Raw genomic sequence first — 10,401 nt, 5'->3', positions numbered from 1 at the left:
AGAAGACTCACATATGTCTAGTCCTTTCTGCTCCAAGAGTTAGGATGCAATCCCAAACTGGAGGGGTGGATGATGTAAAAGTTGGGATACTCAATATGTAGACAAACTCCTTCCAGGAGAAATTATTGGAGTTATTGTTGAAGTGAGTCACAGGAAAAGGCTCAGGAAGTGCTGAGCTACTGCCCAGGCTGCCAGAGGGTGATTTGTTGACTGCCCCCTTTAAATCCCAGTGCAAGTTAGTTGGAAACCAACTGTCATGTAGCCTTTAAAAGAGTGTGCCACAAACTACTTCTTGGGAAACACAGATAGCTTCACTTTTTAAGTACCTTCTTCACACTGTTCCCAAAAGGTATAGCCCCTGAAGGTATTTGCATGCTTATTGAAAACCGCTTCAGAATCACCTCTTTGTTTAGTGATCTAAGAAAACTTGCACATGTCCATCCCCCTCTGCTCTCAGAGCTAGAAGATTGAAGATGCAGTCTTTTGGGTGGAAGCTGTAAAAGTTGGGGTGCTTAATGTGTGGACAAATTCCTTCCAGGAGGGCTTAGAAGACCTGGAGTTATCACTGAGGTGAGCAAGGGAGAAGGTTTAGCAAGTACTGATCTGCTTCTTAAGCTGCTGGGGTATAACCAACAGTTGTCTACCCCTTGAACTCCCTGATATAAGTTAGTTAGAATCCCAGCTGTCAAGTAGCCACTGGAAGAATGTGTCATAAACCCATAATGGGAGAAACAGTAAGCTGTATTTTCAAGCCCCTTCTCTACTCCAGGGACCTAAAGCCCATGGAAGTGCTTGTGCACGTATATAAAACTGCTGCTTTTTTCCTGTGATTGAGAGAGACTTGTGGATGCCTAATGCCCTCTGCTCCCAGAACTGGTGAATTATGAGCCGAACCAAGGGGCACCTTAGAGTCAGAATATTATTTGTAAGGTCCAAACCCTCCTCTCCACAGGGAGAAGCTCGATACTGGGAATTCTTTTTTTTAATTGTATAGCAAAGGACCCGGGATGGAGTCCACGCCCAAATGTGCCTCAGTGTTTCCTATTCATTCCATGTGGATGTTTTCTCAATTGCCTGGTGGGTAGCAGTCTCTCACCTGGTCTCTGACTTTCTCTCAGAGGGAATTGATTCAGGAATAGATGCTCATTCAGTGGAGGAAGAATCAAGAGCCTCCTCTTCTGACATGTTGTGGCATCACTTTTAGCCCCTTAAATATTCAATGAAATGAGGCTAATATTCCCTCCTTTTGCCTCCATCTTGTACTGTGGTTACCCTTGGCCCAATTTGCTCACTACCTAGCACCTGGGAAGTACTTAATAAACACTCACTCCAGCGCCTGCCTGGGCTTGAAGCCCAGTCAGCTGTGACTCTCAGACTGAAAAGTTTTGTGCACAGGGCTTAGGGTTTTACACAATAGATCAGGATTCCAGTGCCAGGCACTGACAAAGCATATTCAGGAGAAACATTGGTGCTTAAAAGGTCTGGACAGAGGCCGGGCTCAGTGGCTAACGCCTGTAATCCCAGCACTTTGGGAGGCCGAGATGGGTGGAACACGAGGTCAGAGATCAAAACCATCCTGGCCAACATGGTGAAACCCCATCTCTACTAAAAATACAAAAATTACCTGGACATGATGGTGCGTGCCTGTAGTCCCAGCTACTCAGGAGGCTGAGGCCAGAAAATTGCTTGAACCAGGGAGCCAAAGGTCACAGTGAGCTGAGATCATGCCACTGCATTCCAGCCTGGGGACAGAGCGAGACTCCATCTCAAAAAAAAAAAAAAAAAAAAACAGGGACTGGAAAGAAACGAAGGAAGAATCAGGGAAAGTGGTGGAGACTATTGAAGGGACCAGGAATGGTTGGCAGAGGAGAGTAAAGATTAGCAGGCCATCCTCTATGAGCATTGCTGAGCTCATAGATTTAGATTAGCAGGCCATCCTCATTTGAGGGTTGTTGAGACCATCCTCTACAGGGATGGCTGAATCTTCCACTTAGAGGTTGACTCTGCATTTGGCTCCTAAGCACACTCCTGTAAATTCTGGTGAGTCCTGGCAAGTTCAAGAGCTTGGAGCTCAGCTTAGGCTAAGCCTTCCCTCCTAGAGCCAAATATAGTTAAAGCCATGAAGGAAGAGAAGCTTGTTTTCAGCTATGTACCATGTCTTTCTGGTGAGAACCCTGGTGAGCCAAAAAAAGGAAGCTGAGGGAAAGGTTGGAGAAATAGAATGCCTTTATCTTCCTTATTGTGTCAATATATTATAATGCTTTTAATAGCATTAATTTTAGCAATTTTTAAATTGGCATGATACAAAAGAAGACTTCCAAGAAGACAAGGCCACGTGCAATCGTGATCTTGCTGCAATTAGGATAGCAGGCTGTTCTAAACTGTATAGTGCCACAGTTTCCAAGCTCAGGCCCTCCGTCCAGTTAACCTAAGCTGAAGGTAAAAGGGAAAGTGTAACTCCTGTTCTACATTGTAGAATCTTGGGTATAAATAAATTCACAATAAATAAACACCCATAAATTGACCCCAGGGCTCCCTGTGTTTGTGGGGAGTGGCCACTTCTGCTTTCTCAAAACACGCCTGGAAAATCAATCCTCTGGGACACCAAAAAGGAAGACCCTTAATATAACTAATGATCAAAGTATCTGGCTGCCTGCATGGGGAAGCTCTCCAGGCTGTGTTTACCAACGCCCTGCCTTTCTTCCTTCTAAGCACAGAAGAAAAACAACGTGGAATCCTGAAGTGCATTTTAGAAAACCCCATGCACATTTCAGGATTAAAATCAGGGACAATCGGAGCTATAGAAACAATCCAGTTACAGAGTTAAGATGGATGTTGCTATATAAGCAGAGGAAATGTCAGGGACCAGATCCACAATGTGAAGAAAAGAAAAACAGTTCTTTTAAATATTAATAGTTTGACTGAGTTTTCCCCAAACCTTTCAGAATTATAGTTACATATTTAGATAGGTGTTCTCCTCCTCATTAAGGAAGACAAGTCGTCTATAAAAATAACCATAGGAGACAACATGGGGAGAAGATAAGTTCTCTAAGATTTATATGCAATTCGTGCTTGATGCATATAAAGGGAGAGACTTTCCTGGCTGGGGGAGTTGCAACGACTTCATCGAGGGGAAGACGTATGGACTGTGTCTGCAGGGGTTTTGACAAGCAGAGATGAGGATGAAGGGCATTCAAAGAGGAAGAGAGCAATGTTAACAAACGCATAGAGACAGTTCCGTTTGATTAATGGGCAAGATTCATGAATTATGAGAGTAATGCAAAATTGGAATGAAAGAGTGAGCTGGGAAGAAATTATGAAAGGCCTTGAACACGGTAACCAAGAAGCTCAGACTATATTTAGTAAGCAATGTGGCATCATTGAAGGTTTACAGGTGGCAATGGGATCCAAGCTATGATTTTTTTTTTGATTGGTTGATTATTTTCCAGGCGAAAGAGCAAGAAATGGATTAGCCCAGAGAGAAGAGTGAGGAAGAATGACCATTTGGGAAACTTTTGCAATAATCTGCTGAAAGGAGATGACGGTTTAAACTAGTGAAATAGAGACTTCTAATGATGCTGCTACTGACATTGATGGTCTAGAATAAGCAAAAAGACCTTTAAAGGTGATTGAATCAAGGAGAACTGTTAGTATAAGCATCACAAGTAGGTATGGTAGTAAGACACAAAATGTTTTTGAAGTTCAGGGAGCTAAAAGGCAAAGTATACAATGTTTAGTTTTCTTAAAGGCTGACACAGCTATTAATGAAAGAGCCAAGTGCCTACTCCCAATCAGAAAAATTCACTCTGGAAGCTACAGGCCTGGGGAAGCATCTTCAAATATAAAAAAATATAAACATCAAATGTACTTAGATGATTAAATAAAGAACTGCTCTGGAGGCCAGGCGTAGTGGTTCATGCCTGTAATCCCAGCACTTTGGGAGGCTGAGACAGGTGGATCACTTGAGGTCAGGAGTTAGGGATCAGCCTGGCCAACATGCTGAAACCTTGTGTCTACTAAAAATACAAAAATTAGCCGGGTGTGGTGGTGGCCACCTGTAATTCCAGCTACTTGGGAGGCTGAAGCAGGAAAATTGCTTGAACCCAGAGGCAGAGGTTGGTGTTAGCCAGGATCACTCCACTATAGTCCAGCCAGAGTGACAAAGGGAGACTCTGTCTCAAAAAAAAAAAAAAAAAAAAAAAAGTGCTTCTCTAGAATTCACTAAAGAAGAAATAACAGTGACTTATTACTTTTTTAAACATTCTCACTAACAACAAAGAAAAACAAATGAAAATGTAAATGTTTTTACCTATTAATTATAGGAAGATTTTTTAAGTTGTTAATATTCAAGTTAGTGAGAAGACAAAGCCATTTGGCAAAATGTGTCAAAATTGTTAAAGCTGTTCATACTCTTTGGCCCAATAATCCCATTTCTAGAAAATTATTCTAAGGAAATAATCATTGATATTTGTAAACACTGAGTTTGTTTATATCATTGAAAATTAGAAGTAACTCAAATAATTTATAATTGGGGATTCTTGAATAATTTTTGATTCCTCCACCATGAAATACTAGGTAGCCATTTAAAAGTATTAATTTTACAACTGATATATAATGAAACAATTTTAAATCACTGCAGACATAATGTAGTGACTTCAGAATTGTTTTATTATTTATTAAGTAAAAAATTCATGAGCAAAAGAATATATAAAATATGATCTCATTTTTAAAACAATATGTGGGGCCGGGCGTGGTGGCTCAAGCCTGTAATCCCAGCACTTTGGGAGGCCGAGGCGGGTGGATCACGAGGTCAAGAGATCGAGACCATCCTGGTCAACACGGTGAAACCCCGTCTCTACTAAAAATACAAAAAATTAGCTGGGCATGGTGACGCGTGCCTGTAATCGCAGGTACTCAGGAGGCCGAGGCAGGAGAATTGCCTGAACCCAGGAGGTGGAGGTTGCGGTGAGCCGAGATCACGCCATTGCACTCCAGCCTGGGTAACAAGAGCGAAACTCCATCCCAAAAAAAAAAAAAAAAAACAATATGTGATATGTGATTTAAAACTATACCATTCACTAAAGTTAACCATGTTTATCTCTGAAGGGTAATATAATAAGTGGTAGTTATTTTTTCTTGTTTATCTTTTTTGTAAAGTTTCTATAGCAGACATTTGCTACCATATAAGAAAAAGGGATATCCTTAAAACAGCTGATCAATGGGTCTCATTAGTATAAGTATTGTAACAAACATTTATTGAGCACATACTATGTGCCAGGCACTGGTCTAGGTGATGTGACAGCAGGCACTATCCCTCCCCTCAAGAGACTTACCATTCAGAAGATCCACTTCTCTTGTTCAGTCAGTTGAAATGGCAAAGATACATGACTTAATATAAGGACTCCTTACATTGCAGATGACAACATACAATTCAAAGTAGCTTCTGCAAAAAATAGGATATTTGGGAGTTCATGAAACTAAGTCCATGAGTAACTGACTTCACACATGGCTAGATCATTTGGAATTTTTAGAACTTGGCATCTCACAAAATTTCACCCTACTTTTCTTTGTGTTTGTTTCATTTTCAGGATCTCCTGATAATGTCAAGACCCTGTCAACAACTCTAGACATATCCAATGTCCTCAAAAAACAACAAAAATGCAGATAATTTCTTTCCAATTTTTTTCTTAATTAAGCTCAGATGGTTCTGATGGGGTCATGTGCCTGTCCCTGAACCATTGTACATAACTTAAGAAATGTGGTGAACTAATCAGTCAGTCTGAGGTCACATAGCCTCCCCTAAATATGAACTGAATGTGGAGGAGAGAGTTTCCCCAAAGAAAACCATAAGGCCTTTATCAAAAGAACAGGAACTGGATGCTGAGATTGCAAAACAACAAATGTCTGCTATGGTCTTATAGCAGAATCACGAAGCAAGATGAACAAGTTGGACTCCAGGCTTCAAGTATAAAACGTAGTTCAAAAAACCAAGCTGGAGCAATCCAAGATGGCCAAATAGGAGCAGCTCTGGAGTGCAGTTCCCAGCGAGAACAACACAGAGGGTGAGTGATCACCACATTTCCAAATGAGTTTTTACTGCCCACAGACCAGGACAGTCCCAGGCTGAAAAGCGCCACGAGTTTCCGGCACAGCTGTTTCAGCCAGCACCATGGGTTTCCACACAAAAACTCACACAAATCTGGACAACCTTTTCAACTGCCACCTGGAATGCCTGGGAGACAGAGCTGCCCATTCAACTGAAAAAGAGGGGGCTGAAACAGGGAGCCTGGTGATCTGGCATGGCGGGTCCCACCCCAGCAAAGACCAGCAATCTGAAACACTCTGGATTGAGAGTTTGCAGCAAGTGCAGCTGGACCTGGGACAGTCAAGTTTGGTGGGGGAAAGGGCGTTAGCCATTACCAAGGCAGTCCACCACCACCGAGGCAGTCTGCCATTACCGAGGCAGTCCACCATTACTGAGGCAGTCCACCATTACTGAGGCAGTCCACCATTACTGAGGCAGACCGCCATTACTGAGGCGGTTCTAAGTGTACCTCTGTAAACAAAACTGCAAGAAAGTTCACACAGCAGCTGGGCAGAGCCCACAGCAGATCAGCAATGCCTCCACTGGCAGACTGTGACTAGACTACCTCCATGCTGGGCAGGGCATCTCTGAAAAAATGCAGCGTCATGTCAGGAACTTATAGATAAAGCCCCACTTTCCCAGGACAGAGCACCTGGGAAAAAAGATGGTTATGAGTTCTGCTGCAGCAGACTAAAACTTACCTGCCCAACAGCTCTGAATGGAACAATGGAGCTCCCAGCTCAGCACTTGAGCTCCTATAAGGGAAAGATTATTTCCCCAAGCAACTCCCCAACCCCTATATATCCAAAGATACACCTCATAAAGGAGAGCTCAAACTGACATCTGGTGGGTACCCTTCTGGGTTGAAGATAACAGAAGAAACCAGCAGCAACTCTTACTGTTCTGTAGCCCCCATGGGTGATCCTCAGGCAAACAGGGTCTGGAGTGGACATCCAGCAGTCCTATAGCAGAGGGGCCAGACTGTTAGAGTGAAAACTAAAAACCAGAAACAAAGAGCTTCAACATCAACAGAAAGGATGTCCACTCAGAGGCCCCATCTGAAACTTACCAACTACAAAGACCACAGGTAGATAAGTCCATGAAGATGTGAAGAAACCAGCACAAAAATGATGAAAACAGCAAAAACCACAATGCCTCTCCTCCTCCAATGGATCACAACTCATCACCAGCAAGGGAACAAAGCTGGATAGAGAATGAGTCTGATGAATTGACAGAAACAGGCTTCAGAAGGTGGGTAATAACAAACTTCTCTGAGCTAAAACAACATGTTCTAACCCAATGCAAAGAAACTAAGAATGTTGAAAAAAGATTAGACAAAATGCTAACTAGAATAACCAGCTCAGAGAAGAATATAAACAACTTGATGGAGCTGAAAAACACAGTACGAGAACTTCACAAAGCATGCACAAGTTTCAATAGCTGAATTGACCAAGCAAAAGAAAGGATATCGGAGATTGAAGATCAACTCAATGAAATAAAACAATAAGGCAAGATTAGAGAAAAAAGAGTGAAAAGAAATAAACAAAGCCTCCAAGAAATATGGGATTATGTGAAAAGACCTCATCTATGTTGGATAGGTGTACCTGAATGCCACAGAGAGAATGAATCCAAGCTGGAAAACACTCTTCAGGATATTATCCAGGAGAACTTCCCCAACCTAGCAAGGCAGGCCACCATATAAGTACAGGAAATACAGAGAACACCACAAAGATATTCCTCAAGAAGAGCACATAATCGTCAGATTCACCAGGGTTTAAATGAAGGAAAAAATGCTAAGGGCAGCCAGAGAGAAAGGTCGGGTTACCCACAAAGGGAAGCCCATCAGACTCACAGCAGATCTCTCAGCAGAAACTCTACAAGCCCGAAGACAGTGGGGGCCAATATTCAACATCCTTAAAGAAAAGAACTTTCAACCTAGAATTTCATATCCAGTCAAACTAAGCTTCATAAGCAAAGGAGAAATAAAATCCTTTACAAACAAAAATTGCTGAGAGATTTGGTCACCACCAGGCCTGCCTTACAAGACATCCTGAAAGAAGCACTAATAATGGAAAGGAACAACCAGAACCAGCCACTGTAAAAACATATCAAATGGTAAAGAGCATCGACACAATGAAGAAATTGCATCAACTAACGGGCAAAATAACCAGCTAGCATCAAAATGGCAAGATCAAATCCATACATAACAATATTAACCTTAAATGTAAATGGGCTAAATGTCTCAATCAAAAGACAGACTGGCAAATTGGATAAAAAGTCAAGACTCATCAGTGTGCTGTATACAGGAAACCCATCTCATGTGCAAGGCACACATAGGCTCAACATAAAGGGATGGAGGAAGATTTACTAAGCAAATGGAGAGCAAAAAAAAGCAGGAGTTGCAATCCTAGTCTCTGATAAAATGGACTTTAAACCAACAATGATCAAAAGAGACAAAGAAGGGCATTACATAATGGTAAAAGGGTCAATGCAACAAGAAGAGCTAACAATCCTAAATATATGCAAACCCAATACAGGAGCACCCAGATACATAAAGCAAGTTCTTAATGACTTACAAAGAGACTTAGACTCCCACACAATAATAGTGGGAGAATTTAACACTCCTCTGTCAATATTAGACAGATCAACAAGACAGAAAATTAACAAGGATATCCAGGACTTGAACTCAGACCTGGATCAAGTGGACCTAATAGACATCTACAGAACTCTCCATCCTGAATACACAGTATATACATCCTTCTCAGCACCACATCGCACCTACTCTAAAATTGACCACATAATTGGAAGTATATACCTCCTCAGCAAATGCAAAAGAATGGAAATCATAACAAACAGTTTCTCAGACCACAGGGCATTCAAATTAGAATTCAGAATTCAGAAACTACCTCAGAACCACACAATTTCATGGAAAGTGAACAACTGGCTCCTGAACTTCAACTGGATAAACAATAAAATGAAGGCAGAAATAAAGATGTTCTTCCAAACCAGTAAGAACACAATGTACCAGAATCTCTGGGACACATTTAAAGCAGTGTCTAGAGGGAAATTTATAGCAACAGATGCCTACATGAGAAGCAAGGGAAAATCTAAAATCAACATCCTATCACCAAAATTGAAAGAGCTAGATAGAGGAGCAAGATTTAAAAAAACTCAAAAGCTAGCAGAAGACAAGAAATAACTAAGATCAGAGCAGAACTGATGGAGATAGAGACACAAAAAACTTTCAAAAAATCAACAAATCCAGGAGCTGGTTTTTTGAAAAGAACAACAAAATAGACAGACCACTAGCCAGATTAATAAAAAAGAAAAGAGAAGAATCAAATAGATGCAATAAAAAACAATAAAAGGGATATCACCACCAATTCCACAGAAATACAAATAATCATCAGAGATTACTACAAGCAACTCTATGCACATAAACCAGTAAACATGGAACAAATGGATAAATTCCTGGACACTTGCATCCTCTCAAGCATAAACCAGGAAGAAGTCAAAACCCTGAATAGACCAATAACAAGGGCTGAAGTTGAGGCAGCAATTAAGAGCCTACCAACCAAAAAAAGTCCAGGTCCAGATGGGTTCGCAGCTGAATTCTACCAGATATACAAAGAGGAGCTGGTACCATTCCTTCTGAAACTATTCCAAACAATACAAAAAGAGGCAATCCTTCCCAAATCATTTTATGAGACCAATATCACCCTAATACCAAAACCTGGCAGAGACACAACAAAAAAAGAAACTTCAGGCCAATATCCATGATGAACATAGATACAAAAATCTTCAATAAAATACTGGCAAACTAATTGCAACAGCACATCAAAACGCTTATGCATCATGATCAAGTAGGCTTTATCCTGGGGATACAAGGCTGGTTCAACATACACAAGTCGATAAACATAATCCACCAAATAAACAGAACCAAAGACAAAAACCACATGATTATCTCAACAGATGCAGAGAAGGCCTTCAACAAAATTCAACAGCCCTTTATGCTAAAAACTCTCAATAAACTAGGTTTTGATGGAACATATCTCAAAATAATAAAAACTATTTATGACAAACCCACAGCCAATATCATACTGAATGGGCAAAAACTGGAATCATTCTCTTTGAAATCTGGCACTAGACAAGGATGCCCTCTCTCACCACTCCTATTCAATATAGTAATAGAAGTTTAAGCCAGAGCAATCAGGCAAGAAAAAGAAATAAAGGGTATTCAATTAGAAAAGGAGGAAGTCAAATTGTCTCTATTTGCAGATGACATGATTGTATATTTAGAAGACCCCATCATCTCA

Source organism: Cebus imitator, unplaced genomic scaffold (assembly GCF_001604975.1).
Source record: "Cebus imitator isolate Cc_AM_T3 unplaced genomic scaffold, Cebus_imitator-1.0 Scaffold124, whole genome shotgun sequence".
Classification (NCBI taxonomy): domain Eukaryota; kingdom Metazoa; phylum Chordata; class Mammalia; order Primates; family Cebidae; genus Cebus; species Cebus imitator.
The sequence above is the reverse complement of the archived record's forward strand: the minus strand, read 5'-3'. Positions refer to the sequence as shown.